The following is a 14,827-nucleotide window of genomic DNA, read 5'->3' on the forward strand; positions in this document are numbered from 1 at the left end:
AGTAAAACACACGTGGGTCCACTAAAAATTCAATCTTTAATTTATTTTGTTTGTGCTCATAATTGAGTCTTTTTTTATTATGTGAGAAAAATATGTGAACTCCATGTGTAGTGGAGTGAAGGAGAAAAAAAGGAAATTGAATAATTTTGTAGAAAAATGATAATTGTAGGTCTTATTTTTTATTTTTTCACAAAGTCCCACACATTTTGTGGGGTTTTGAAAAGACTTGAGGTGGGAAATTTTCGTCTCTAGCTTTTTCGCCCCCAAACAACCAAACAAACTACACTTTTAGGATTTAAAGGAAAAGTTTGATTTTTCAATAATTTTTCCACTGTATCTTTATTCTAGCAAACAAATGCAGCCTGATTGAAGTGAGAGGAGAGTATAGACATCTACCCTAAATAAATACCTATTTAGACGGAGTTTCCCACCCACTTCCTCCATCGATTTCATTTGTTTGCCCCCTATTAATATTATTCTCTTCTTTCGTCTATGGGTTTCCATCAAACAAACAACTAAATTTGCGAAATTGGATGTTGTAGTCCTAATTTGTCAAATAAATTTATGTCGTTGTTTCCTTCAATATCTCTTTCTTTCTTTCATTTTTTCCCCTCCTAGTTCACGGTTAAGAGAAAAATGGGAATTGAGGTGCAATAATAACAAAGGCTTCAAAATCTTGAAATCATGTGTTCTAGACTTCAAAGGAGTTTTCTATAGATCTCGAAGAAGAACAAACGATAGCGTCATACATAAGGCTAGCAATCACCGCCCGACTTATCTATGCTCTCATCCTCATCATTTAAGAACCTGGTGCCTGAGTTCGTAAGATTCAATTTTTCATCTTTATCTTCCTCTCAAGGTTTAAAGTATTGGTATAGAGTTTCATATTAGTCAGACAATTTGAAGATATGTATCATCTTGTAACAAGTACTCTATCGTTCTAACTAATATATATTAATGCAATCCAATATAGAGACCATCGATCTGTATTATATCTATTGTGTTCAATGTGGATACAATATCAACTGATCACTAATGTCACATTCTATTATGGGATATGTTAAAACCTTGCTCCCTCTTTTGTTTGAAGTTCTTGGGACATAGAGTTCACTACAAGGAAAGCTAGATTTTTTTTTTTATTTTTTAACAAAGTTAAAATTATATTAAGCTCTCAAGTCGAAGACCTGAAGCAAGCAAAGAAGGGTTTACAATGCAAGTTGGTGGGGATGAACACTAGGACCTATTAAGCTGAAAGACCCTAGAGCCCCTGGCAAGATAGTCGGCCTGAGCATTTAAGGATCTACTAATAAAATTGAATATAATAAAAGAAAAAGCAGTTGAAAGCTTTAAAATATCCAGAATAATGCCGTTACTTGGCCAATCCAACGATTGCACCTGGCCATTTAAGGCCTTAACGGCAGGCAAGCAGTCAGAAAAAATAATTGCCTGGGTGATCCTAAGATCCAAAATACAAAAAATGACGTCTTTAATCGCCTCAAGCTCCATGATAAGAGCGGAGAAACCAAAGCAGAACAAGGTTTTTGCAACTACAAATTTGCCCATAGGGCTTCACAAAATACAACTTCTCCCAGCATGCTTTGAAGAAGAGTCCCAAGCAGCATAAAAAAACATGCTAAAGCTGGGTTCGGGGGTTGGAGACTCCACATAAACATCACTCGGATTAGAAGAATAAACCTGCACAATATCACCTTTGGCCAATTCCACATCACAAAGCAATCTGTTACAAGAGTTTATAGAGTCAAGAAGAGAAAAGGATTTACCATTGAACAAAATGTTATTTATATTAATCCAAACCACCCTAGCAATCGTTGCCGAGATTCTACACTAAAGATGTGAGGTTTTTTTTTTTTTGGTAAAGATGTGAGGTCTTGGGTAGGCCTGTAAATGGACCGGATTCGGCTCAGATACACCAGTATCCAAATCCGAATCCGATTAGCAAATCCGCTATCCGAATCCGAATCCGGCAAAAATTTAGAGAAGGCATCCGAATTCGAATCCGAAACTTTATTGAATATCCGATAATAATCCGATCTGATAAAATATCCGATTATTGATTGATAATTGTCAATTTTTTACATTTTTTATTATAAATTTCTAATTTATGATTATCGAATACCGATATCCGAATCCAATTATCATTTATTTTTAAAGAAAAAATGTTAAATACTTAACTCTATCCGGATAAAAATTTATCCGGATATTATCCGATTCGATAAGCAATTATCCGAATTCGAATCCGATATTTTTAACATACGGATATTTTTCGGTACGAAAATTTTTGGATATGGATACCGTTAAACAAATACAAATGCCAATTCAGAGGCGGATTTCAGCTATCCATTTACAGGTCTAGTCTTGGGCATTAGGCAATGTGTGTTTGACTAGTTTGACTAGTTTTCTAAATATGTTTGTCTAATCCAGTAATTTTACCAAATTGCTACATGGACGGCTTAATGAGCCGTTACCAACGTACCAGACGGCTTCAGCTCCCTCGGCTCGTGTCTAGCAGATTCTTAAGCGGACCCTAGTGTTCCTTTTTTCCCCTTTCGGTTTCGGTGGAGGTCACTTGTCAGTTCTGATAGGCCAATACACCACGGTTTTGGGAACTAGTTCACCTATCTGCTTTTAAGTTTAACCCTTGAAAAAGAAGACAGAAAGAAAACTGTTCGTGCCATGGCTTTAGTGCTTGTTTTTTCTTTTCTTTTCTTTTTCGGGCAAACCGTGTTTTTACTTTTTAGCAAACCCATTCGAATCTTGCCTGATCCTGCTACAGTGATCGGCACGTCCAATAGTTAAAAACAGGAGTTAGGCTACTGTGCTGCAAATCGTCCGTTTCTTAAAAGTGTAAAAACATACTTTTTGTAAATGGACCGTGAAGTAGACCTATAAACGGATCAGATTCGACTTTGATATACCAGTATCCGAATCCAATTAACAAAACCGATATCCACGAATCTAAATCCGGTAGAGATTTAGAGAAGACATCCGAATTCGAATCCGAAACTTTATCGGAAATCCAATAATTATCCGATTATTAGCCAATTTTTTAGAAGAAAAAAAATGTTTAATACTTCAATTTAATTTTTTATTTCCGATTATCCGATTACCGGTATCATCCATTGTCAGATAAAAAAATGTTGAACACTTTACTATATTCGGATATTATCCGATCCGATAAACAATTATCCGAATCCGGTTGCTTAGCGGACGGATACAAATATCTTTCGGTAAAAAATTTTTTGAATACGGATATCTTTAAACGAATACGAATGCAAATTCGGAGGCGGATTTCGGCTATCCATTTACAAGTCTACCGTCAAAGTCTCACTCGTTGTAAGGTTTCCTAAAAATTGACATTAGATTAAAATGCAGTCCCCTAACTCTACAAACTATGTGCCGATTGTCTAACACATTTCTCACATATCACCAAAGGCTAACTCGACAAAATAAATGTGGCCGGATCAGTCATGAAAGAAAAATTGTTAGCAGGTTATGGTGTTTGGCAGATTCTCTCATTCCTAAGATGTACTAATCGTGGAGGCTTTAGCACTAAGGCGGCGCTCGTATAAGCTATTGATTTTGCAATGTGTAATGTAGAAGTGGAGAGTGATACTCAAGTACTCATCGCTATTCTATGCCAACATCCGGTTAAAATGGTTTTGAAGGTATTTCCCTAATATTAGGGACATTCTTGCACTTTCAAAACATTTTGAAGTCATAACCTTCCATCACACTCACAGAGAATCCAATTTTCCTGCAAATGCATTAGCGAAGAAGGCCACTATAACCAATAAGCCTTCAAATACATAGTTCATCCCCTTCTTTTTTGTCCTGAATCCTTTTAGATGAAAATCTTTGTAATGGTTGTATCCGAGGTTTGTCCTTATAAATAAATAAAATATAATGTGTTGACCAAAAAAAATATAATATAATATAATGACATGTCATGACATAACTTATGTGAAGCTCAAAATTTTCTATTATATGAAAATTCAAAGATCCATAAATGGCATAAAACTTTAAATTAAGAGTGACTTAGAGAATGTAATCAATGTTCTATATTTATAAATAAATAAGGAAAATTTAATCACGGTAATAAAATAGTAAATCAATTGTTGGTGCATGATAATATAATATTGCCAAGACAACTTCCAATCTATTATCTCCTCTAAATTTCATTTTGTTTTGTCTAGAAATAAGTTATTCTTTGTTAAAGCCTTTTGTTTGATCATTCAATAAGCGACATGGGGTCGGAGAGAATGGCAACCATTGGATGCAAAGACTGAAACAAGAGCAGTCCGTTTCAAAAGATGTGTTTCATTTTTCAAATAGAGTGCCTTTGCATTGAGTTTGATGTGGTAATGTTTGCGGTGCCCACCGTTGGCCTAACAAACAAGAACGGAATTGCTCTTTGTAGGATTTGAACCTACAACATTGGGTTTTGGAGACCCGCACTTCAAATAAGTTCATTGCTCTAGCCTAGAATACGTTAATCTAGCATGGGCAACGTGAGTCGGAGTAGGTCTAAGAGTGACAGTAACAATCAATACTACGATCGTTACATATATGATACTAAATATAGTTAGAATAATCTTGAGGTTTGCTTACAATGCTGATGTAGATGGTGCAAAATATTTTTTTATTATTTCAACAATGAAATTTTATATTCCATCCGACTAGTTCCAGGTTTGAATCCTTGGGCTAGCACACCATAACATGAACTACAGTGCCCACGCTTATTTCCCCTTTTGAGGATCAAAGACCTTGTTGAGAAGGTTGAAAATCTCCTCTGACATCTACATGTAAGTTTCAAATCCAAGTGGTCTCAAGGCCGTTCGCTATTGTTATTGAGTAATGAGCCGGTATGGCCCATTCGGTGTCAGCCACCCCTTCGTATGGTTCAAGTAATACGGGGGTACCCATGTTAACTTGCATGTCACATGGATTTCATCAAATCCCACTACTTAAAAACATTGTTAGACTCGTTTTAAAAAAAAAATTTTTTTTTTTTTTTTATTAATTTAAGTTTTTTATCTGTAGACATGGTGTTTTGAATGACTGAATTTAATGAAATCCTAATGGCATTCATCAAATGGTAAATATCACAAACACCATCACGTCAAATACACTACTCAAGCAAGATCCCTACGCATCACCCATTTGTTGGACAGACACATCAAGATAGGCTTGGACTTCAAAGGATCTCAATTCTAATTTATGTCATTTGCTTCCGAATTTAATAATTATTTAGGGAAATGGCCCCAGACAAATACACATCCCGACTAAAATTGCTAACCAACCTTTAACGCACAATTACTAAGCCCCCTACCGTAAACCCGTAGTTGACGATGTGGCACTATATATTTTTCAAAATCCCAAAAATAACCTCACAATCTTTTTACTTGTTTACTCTTTTGTCAAGTTATAATACTATCCTTAATTAACTATGGGAAAAAATTAACTTTAAATTAACTTTTCTTTTTAAAAATAAACCACATAATAAAAGATAGATGTGATTTTTCTTTTCTAAAAAGAAATCACCAAATAAAGGAATGTAATTAAATAAAACTTAAAATGGAAATTAAAATATTAAGAAATATCAAATTTAATTCAAAGTTGGAAATTGAAAATCACCTAATATAACCGTAATATATATTACCAAATTTTAAATCAATTAGCATCTTATATGCTAATTTGTTTGTAAAATTTCCAGCATGGTGATAATGAAAAATTTAAGTGGAATGTGAAAGTTTCAACAATCATAAGTATGTGGTCTCACCAAATCTAAAACTAATTTTAAAATATAAGATTTTAAGGATATAATTGACATTCAATATAGTTTCTATAACGAGGGTAATGCAATATTTTTGACTTCTTAATTCTAAGGATAAAATAGATATTTCATATTTGATGTTAATAGCCACTTAACAACATTAGAAATGAAGGGGGGCAATAGTAGTTTCACAAAGAATAGGGTTTGATTAGTAATAAAACCAAAGTATAAGGGGGCAATAGTAATTATTCCTAATTATTATTTTTCAGAAAGATTTTTTATTTTTACGGATAGAATTTCGAATTTAATAATGATGCCCTAGCCTAACAAAGAAAAAATCTAAGGAGTTCGGGATATATGAAAATCTTTGCCCTTTTCGGTAAAAGAGTTCAGGTTTCACGCGCTACAAAATGATGCCTCGTGAGGAATCACGCGCCGAGCGTGGGGCTCACCGGCTTTGGCTGTGAGCATGTCTCGTGAAATTCATTAAATAACCTGCCGAGATAAAATATTAAGAAAATCGAAGATAACCTTTCTTATATAGTACTAAGATTTGCTTTCTAATTTGAACCCAAAAAAAAGGAAAAAAAAGCTTTCTAATTACAATATAATATAATATAATAATAAAAGAATTGCAGAGCGAGAAAAGTACACAATACTCTGAGATATTTATTTATTGAAATAGTTGAATATGGAAATCATTATAAACGGTCAAATATAATTATTGCCACGTGTATTAGATGAATCCCGAAAACCGCACCTCCCAATGATCATGGACCACATATCCTGACATCCACGTCAGATTGTTGAAGAACCATTCGGCAGCACTGGTACACGTGTCAGACCTGCTGCGGCGAAGCGTGGTCATTCGATGGCCGTTTATCGGGACATGTTGACGCTCCTATAGATTTTCAAAATTTTTTGCTGGTTGTCTGGACGCTGGCGCTTTCGTCTTGCGCGAGAAACCTTCCCATCAAGCGTGGGACCCACAAGAAAAGCAACATATGACATGTCGTTTTAACCTCTAATAAGGGCTGTACCCTTTTTCATGCTGCCGTGTGGTAAGCACAGAGCTGAGCAAATAGTGTACCGCTTTTTGGATTTGAGCTTCAGGGCTAGTTTATGCGCACCTCAATAAGAGTCCAACCTACAAAATTTTTACTAGAAGACATGAGTTTTAGAATGTTGGATATAGGTCATGCTTCACAATGTATTGTCAATAGACACAGGTCTTATTCGATGAGTAGACAACACCTTCGAAACTTGTAGAAGAACCACATATCTTTGAGTAGGGGTGTAATGGATAACCGAAATCCGCTTCCGAATTCTCATTCCTGCATCCGTTTAGGGGTATCCGAATCTGTCCGATTATTAATAGGATGCGGATATAGTGTACCATTTTCTTACCGATTATTATCCGTCCGATAAAATTATCCGATAAAGTTACTTATTTAGATTGATTATTCTTATTTTTATAAATTTTACCAATAATATGTGACTATTTTTCTAAATTTTCTACTAAAATAACTACCAAGGTTGTTAAATTCTTAAATTTCAAACTCTAACCCTCACAAATAAAAAGGTAAAGATGTAAACAGGTAGTCGAAAACTTGTATTCAATCTATATTCATGTCCATTTATCATCCGAATCCGATAGAATCCGTCCGAAAGTTGATAGGATATTATCCGAATCCGTCCAAATATAATAAAATGCGGATATGGATATACCACTATTCGATCCAAATCCGATCCGTTTACACCCCTATCTTTGAGCCTCAAAATTTCTTTTAGTTTGTTTTGAGAATAATAGAGTGAAAATCTAATGCTAAACGTAGCCTCATATTGAGGTAAACTAGGGTAAAATAAGTGTTTCTTTCTTCATTATTTTTTGTTCGATTGTATGTGATTGATCGCTCTAATCTTAACATCTAGTATCAACACTAGAGCAATTTTGCATTGGCAAAAGTGCCATTGGTTTTTCCTAATTAAAACTTAAAAGAAAATCGTGTTCATGACCAAGGCTTTTTTTTTGTTAAGCCATTATTCCAATCTCCTTTTTGGCACAGGAAATTCTTATATATGCATATTATAAATATCACGAGGACTTCGACTTATGACTTATTCATTAAGAGGTGTTTATCAACCGAGTAAGTTTAGTTGACTTTTACATTGAGTTCTCATTTCAAGAAAAACCTTATATTAAGTTATAAACTTAAAGTTAATCTTGTAATAGTATCGTGGATGAACAATACTATATCGATAGTAAATTCTAACTTAATCGATGAGATTTAGGCTCTTTTTGTATTAATTATCATTCTCAATTATGATAAATTTTCATTATTTTAAATGGATAATTACTATTGCCCCATTGTACTCTGATTTTATTACTACTTTATCCCCTCTACTTTTTAAAATTGCTAATCCAACCTTTAACTTTGTCTAAAATTACTAATGCTCCATTCCGTTAAGCTTAGTTAGTTTATTGATGATGTGGCATCAATATTTTTTTTTAAACCCAAAAATAACCCTACAATTATCTCTTTACTTAATTACTATTTTGCAAGTTATAATACTATCCTTAATTAACTATGAATAAAATTAATTTTAAATTAAATTTTCTTTTCTAAAAATAAACTACGGAATAAAGAAAAGACTTGATTTTTCTTTCATATAAAGAATTTGTCGAATAAAGGAAATATGTGATTAAATAAAACTTAAAATATAAACTAAAATATTAGGAAATATCAAATGTAATTCAAAGTTGAAAATTGAAAATCTCTTAATATATGCTAACCATTGTACAAAGTGTGTGGTCCCACCAAAGCCAAAATTTATTGTAAAATATAAGATTTTAAAGATATAATTGATATTCAATATAATTTATAAAAATGAAGGTAATGTAATATTTTTTAACTTCTTAATTTTAATGAAGGGCAAAATAGACATTACATATTTAGTGTTAACAACCATTTAACACCGTTAGAAGTGATGGGGGCAACAGTAATTTTATAAAGAAAGAGATTTGATTAGTAATAAAACCAAAGTACAAGAGAGCAATAGTAATTATCCCTAATTTTAATTGTTTGGCATCTATTATCAGTTTTATTTTCATTTAAAATAATAGAAAAGCTTCCAAATTTCATAATATGCGAAAGTCTATTATGCATTATGGTGAGAATTTCATTCTCTTCAAGTCTTCATTTATGTAAATGTTTACTTAAAATTTTATACTTGAGGTAAAGGTAAAATAGTCAAACACATTCTTTTATAAAAAATCATATATATATATATATATATATATATATATATATATATATATATATATATATATATATATATATATATATATATATATATATATATATATATATATATATATATATATATATATATATATATATATATATATATATATATATATTTTATATTTTTCTCTTTTTTCACTTCGTCATTATAATTTTTTAATCAATTTTTATTTTGATATACTAAACTTATTTTTCATTCCATAATTTATTTTTAATAAATTTCATTAAACTATTTTTCATTATTAACTAATAATTAAATTATTGTACTTATTTAAAACTTATTTCTTTTAAATAAGTATAATAGAGAATGAGAATTGATACCAAAAATGTCTTAAATCAACTTTAGAAACCATCAGCGTACACATATACAGCATTTCGTACAATCAATGTTCAATATCTTTTGTTTTTAATATCAAATTTTCTGTTTTCACTCCATGAAAGCACATATTCCACCAACTAACCAATTAGATTTTTGACCAAAAAAAAACCAATTAGATTTGACAATCTGGTGTGCAAACAAATGTGTTTTTCTGTCACACCTAACACTTGGATTGCAAACAAAAGAGCAAGAAAAATAGAAATAAAAACAAACATACAAAGTGTTTTGGAAAGCCGTGTAATGTGCATCGGTTTGTATATGACTTTCATTAAGAAGAAAATAATTTAATTTACAAATGCGCCCTAGAATAAAGTGTAATTCCATTTTTAGCTATTAAGTTTTAGAGCAAATTGCACTGATACTTCAAAATAGAAGCCTTAAAACACTAACACCTCCATTTATGTTTAAAAAGCATAGAGACTTAAAATTGGATTTTCATTGGATATATTTGTTAAATTTATCACTAAAAACAATTATATCACTGTTTATTTTAAAAATTATTTTCCATAATAAACAGTGTCTAAAAGGTTTTCAATGACAAATTGGACCAATATATCCAATGAAAATTTAATTTTGAGGACTCTGTGCTTTTTAAACATAAAGTGAGGTGTCATTGCTTTAAGGTCTTTATTTTGGGGTGCCAGTGCAATTTGCTCTAAGTTTTATTATTGGGTTAATTCTTGTTGTCCCCTTTATTATAATTTAATTATCAAAATAACTTTATATTTTATGAAATTAGTGTTGCCCCTTTCACTTTTAACAGTGTAAAAAGACCATTACAGTTGAATGTTTAATGTTTATTTGTCATTCTAAAATTAAAGTCAAAATACAATAGGATCCTCATTAGAAAAAAGGAAAAAAAAAAAAAAAAAGATGGTAAATAAACGAAAATCTAATGGGAATGAGAAGTTCTTAAAATTGATAACATCAAATTGAAAATTGAATAACAAAAATTAAAAAACAACACCAAATTAAAAAGTAAATAATAATAATAATAATAATAATAATAATAATAATAATAATAATAATAATTTATAATAATTTATAATAATTTATAATAATAATAATAATAATAATAATAATAATAATAATAATAATAATATTATTATTATTATTAAGGAGCTACCTAATTATGGTTATTTTTTTCTTCTAATTACTAAGATAATAATGTAATTTATTATAAAGTGTAAATAAGTAGAATAAAACCTTAAGGTTATTTTGTTATTTTTAAATAACTTAAAATTGCCACATCATCATTTAACAGTAGGGGGCAACAGTAATTACAGATGAAGTTTCAGGTTAGCTTAATAATTTCAAAAAAGTACATGGGATAAAGTAATAATTAAGCTGTAGTACAGGTGCAACAGTAACTATCCATTTATTTTATACATATATATCATTGGCCTCCTAAATAAATGATTATTAATTCATCCAACCACAGTGGTATTTAACTAAATTGTCGAACACATGTTCAACAAGGCTACCTTTGCTAGATTACCAGCCACAAAATTGTCCAATTAATTATTAATTCATGCCCTCATAAGTTGGAAGCAAGTATAGTATTGTAGTGATCTTATAACCAAAATAACCTATAATAAGTGAAAATTATCTTTCCAATGTCCATAATTCATGATTCATTGTTTTTTTTTCTTCTTTTTTCCCTTCTCTTTTATTTCTTAGTAGAAGTTTGCTTAAGTTCCTAGACCAAAATATGTGAAAGAATGCCTACTATTGAAATCATGGATCTAACTCAAACCTTGCAATGAAAAATTTTGAATCCTAAGACCACTTGAAGATGTATTAAGCACAATCTAATGCCCTCTCTCCAATCCCTTTTTGTTCTATGTCAAACCCTGTTCTAAAATTCTCTTAGTTTTGAGTTTTTTGGCTCTTAATTTTTTCATTCGAACCCTATATACATGGACATGGAGAATACAATAATACCATTGCCATTTTTCTATATCCAACTCCAAAGCCTTTGAATTAATTTCATTGCTCCGAGATTTTTTGATCTAATGCAATAACTATGAGTAACTAGAGCTTTTAATAATCTCCCACCTGATAGTACCAAAATATCACATGTGGCTTCAAGTGTAGGTATTAGGAGCTTTGTTTGCCTCTCCATATATGAGTCGGATCCACATCCTGTAGTTCGTATTTAGGATTGTGACACGTGACAGTTAATAATCCAATGATAAGAATTATAGCCTAATTAAAAATTGAATAATAAATCCCTAAAATTTTGCCTCGATAAAAAAGAGACAAAATTGAGATAAATTTTAAGAATACATTAGATTCAATTATTAGTTGGTTTTTATTTGTGACCGTTGGATTATTACCTGCCACATGTCACAATCCTATATATGAATTACAAAGAATTGTAGGGGTGAGAATTGTAGAGGATGTGAATCCTTAGTGGATCAAACATAATACTAATTAGAAGAGTTTGAAAAGGATGGAAAACATATATATTTTTTTTTTTTTTTTTTTTGGGTAGAAAATTTTCTTTTTCTTCCTTGGGCCGTATTTCTTAAACCTCAATCCAACCATGAGTCTCCTTACAAGCTTAGCCCAAGTCCATCAAAACACAAAATTGGGCCTATAATTAGCAAAATGGGATTCGGATGGGGAATTATTTGGAACCATTCCTTCTATAAAATTAAGAATTCAACTGAAAAAAATATCGAATAAGCAGAGAAATAGCATTCTATTTCAGGATTTATTCTTTTATAAAAAAGAATGTCAATTAAATTATGTAGAGACTTGAAATATTAAATTATCTTGTTAGCATTATCAATCATTTAGGATATTTAATTAATTATTTTAGATGTTATTTGAAATTATGTCAATTTTTTTTTCTTTTGGTTTTTGTCTTTTGATTAGATCTTAAACAGAATTATCATATTATTCCCCCCACCCAAAAAAAAAAAAAATAATAATTATGATTTATTTAAGATTTAAATAATTATGATCTAGATATTGAAGCCTAGACCCAACCTTTAATGTTGTGGAGGGTAGTCAACTTGACAACCCCTCAGGATGAACCACCTACACACCATCGGGGTAATGGGGAGCTATTTGGGGAGAACCACTTACACCCCCTTGGGGTAATGGAGAGTCCTTGTAGAAGAATCACTTACACACCCTTGGGCTAATGGAGAGCCCCTCGGGAAAAACCACCTACGTCCCCTAGGGAAGTTGAAGAACCCCCCTCATCGGGTGAAAGCATGGAGAACCTTCCCCCTCGGAAAAGGTATAGAGAACCCCCCTAAGGAAGTTGAAGAACCTCCCCCCTCGGGGAATATGCAAGTACTCCCTCAGGAATTTGGAGAACCTCTCCCCCAGAGAATCCATTGAAAATCACTCGAGATACGCTCGGGCAATGAGATAATGCTTGGTACTAAGTCCAAAGAGGAACGTTGAAGACGATCAAGTCAAAAGGGTCAGTTAGAGATATCCACCCATCATGTCCATTCCGAAACGTGGGGAAGTGGATGATGGAGTAACGGCTCCATTAGTCCCACTAAGAAAAGGAATGTGCTTTCCTAAGGTAACTCGCCCCCACTCTTCAATTAGTGGTTGAAATAGACGGAGGGGCCGCCCCTAGGTAACCATTGTATAAACTCCATTATAAGATGGACAAAGATATGAGACTCTACTCACCATCATTCTCTATGTTTTGAGAACCCTTATAGAGCCTTCTATTGTTGCTTAGACTAACTTAAGTATCGGAAGCGGTCCCCTGACCAACACAAGGTCGGATCACTCTAATTTTCTTTATGAGTGTAGGTATTACACCTACTCAAGTCATGTTGAAGAAGCCCTCAAAAGGTCGTCCAACTACTTGATTGACATCAAGAAGTTCTAGACACAACATTTAAAATTCTAAGGTCCAAGTAGGCTGACCCATTGTCCTTACTTTGATAGAATGCTATTGGAAATCATCAACATTCATTGAAAAAGAGAGCCTTATAGTATTAAGTCTACAAAAAAATTAAATGAAAATCATGCCAAAAGAGTCTAAATTCAGTGGGGAAGCATCTAGATGCCACCAAAGCTTATTAGTTCATGTTCACAAAAGGATGATCGTATTAATTCTTGAATGAGTCAAGTCGTTACCATTTCTTTTCTCCAAGAGCAGGTGTCCCCAACTAAATTCAGGAAACCCAATAATTGATGCTTTAGAGCTCCTAAAGGTCTTCATGGTTGGAATTTTAGACTCAGATGGGGAACACTGGAAACAGTGGACCCAATCAAACCGACTAAGTAGGAAAACATTTCTCTTGGACCAAGTAATCCAATTAGTCTATTTTGTTTCAACTTGAATTCCATATTAATCAGTTTACCAAGCAAAAAAAATCCAAATTAATCCAACACAACAGGGGTGTGAATGGATGATTGAAATATTTGTGAGTTTATTGATATTTCAAAGGAGACGAACTATCTTGCTAACTCCCTGGAAACTAGTCTCTTGTCGTTGTCAGGAAAGAAGAAGAAGAAGAAGAAGTACCAAAATCGGTTTTTGAGTTTGAATTCGTATTCATTTAAGGATATCTGAATCCATTCGATTGATAATAGAATACGGATATAACAGTACCATTTTCTGACCGATTATTATCCATATGATAAAGTTATCCAATTAAGTTACTTTATTGGATTTATTTTATTATTTTATAATTTTTTTTACTTGAGATGAATACTTTTCTCAAATTTTTATTAAAATAAATACAAAAGTAAATCAACAGTTAAAAAGTTTAAAAAAAACAAATACTAAGATGAGTATAAAAAAATAAAAGAAAATTGTTAACTCCTTAAATTTCGAACCTAACCCTCACAAATAAAATAAAATGATAAAGATGTCAACTGCTAGCCAAAAAACTTGTATTTGTCATGTATTCATCCTTAGAAGAATGAATTTAAAGTTAACTATTTGAATATAATTAGAATCTAACTGGACTGGTCAAAAACTAAGACAATATTATTTGAATCCGTCCAAATATAATATGTTATGAATATGGTAGTCACTATTCGATTTGTTTACACCCTCAACCACGACCTAATGCAATCTCATACATATTTTAGTTTTATATGACAAATTAACTTATAAACGGATCGAATTTGGCTCCGATCAAAATTTACAGAAGGTATCTAAATTGAAACCCACAAATTTTTTTTTTCTTCTAAAGTTCTTCCGGGCTAGTTTGTGTGCATTTTGATGACATCCTCAAAGGGAGCTTTGTCATCCGCAAGGGTCAAACCTATGACCTCTCCACTGAAAAATATGAATTTTACCACTTTACCAATCATGCATTAACGATTTTCGATACCTGGTTTTGGGTGATTTCACCT

Source organism: Hakea prostrata, chromosome 1 (assembly GCF_041222555.1).
Source record: "Hakea prostrata isolate BN-2017 chromosome 1, UWA_Hpros_2, whole genome shotgun sequence".
Taxonomy (NCBI): domain Eukaryota; kingdom Viridiplantae; phylum Streptophyta; class Magnoliopsida; order Proteales; family Proteaceae; genus Hakea; species Hakea prostrata.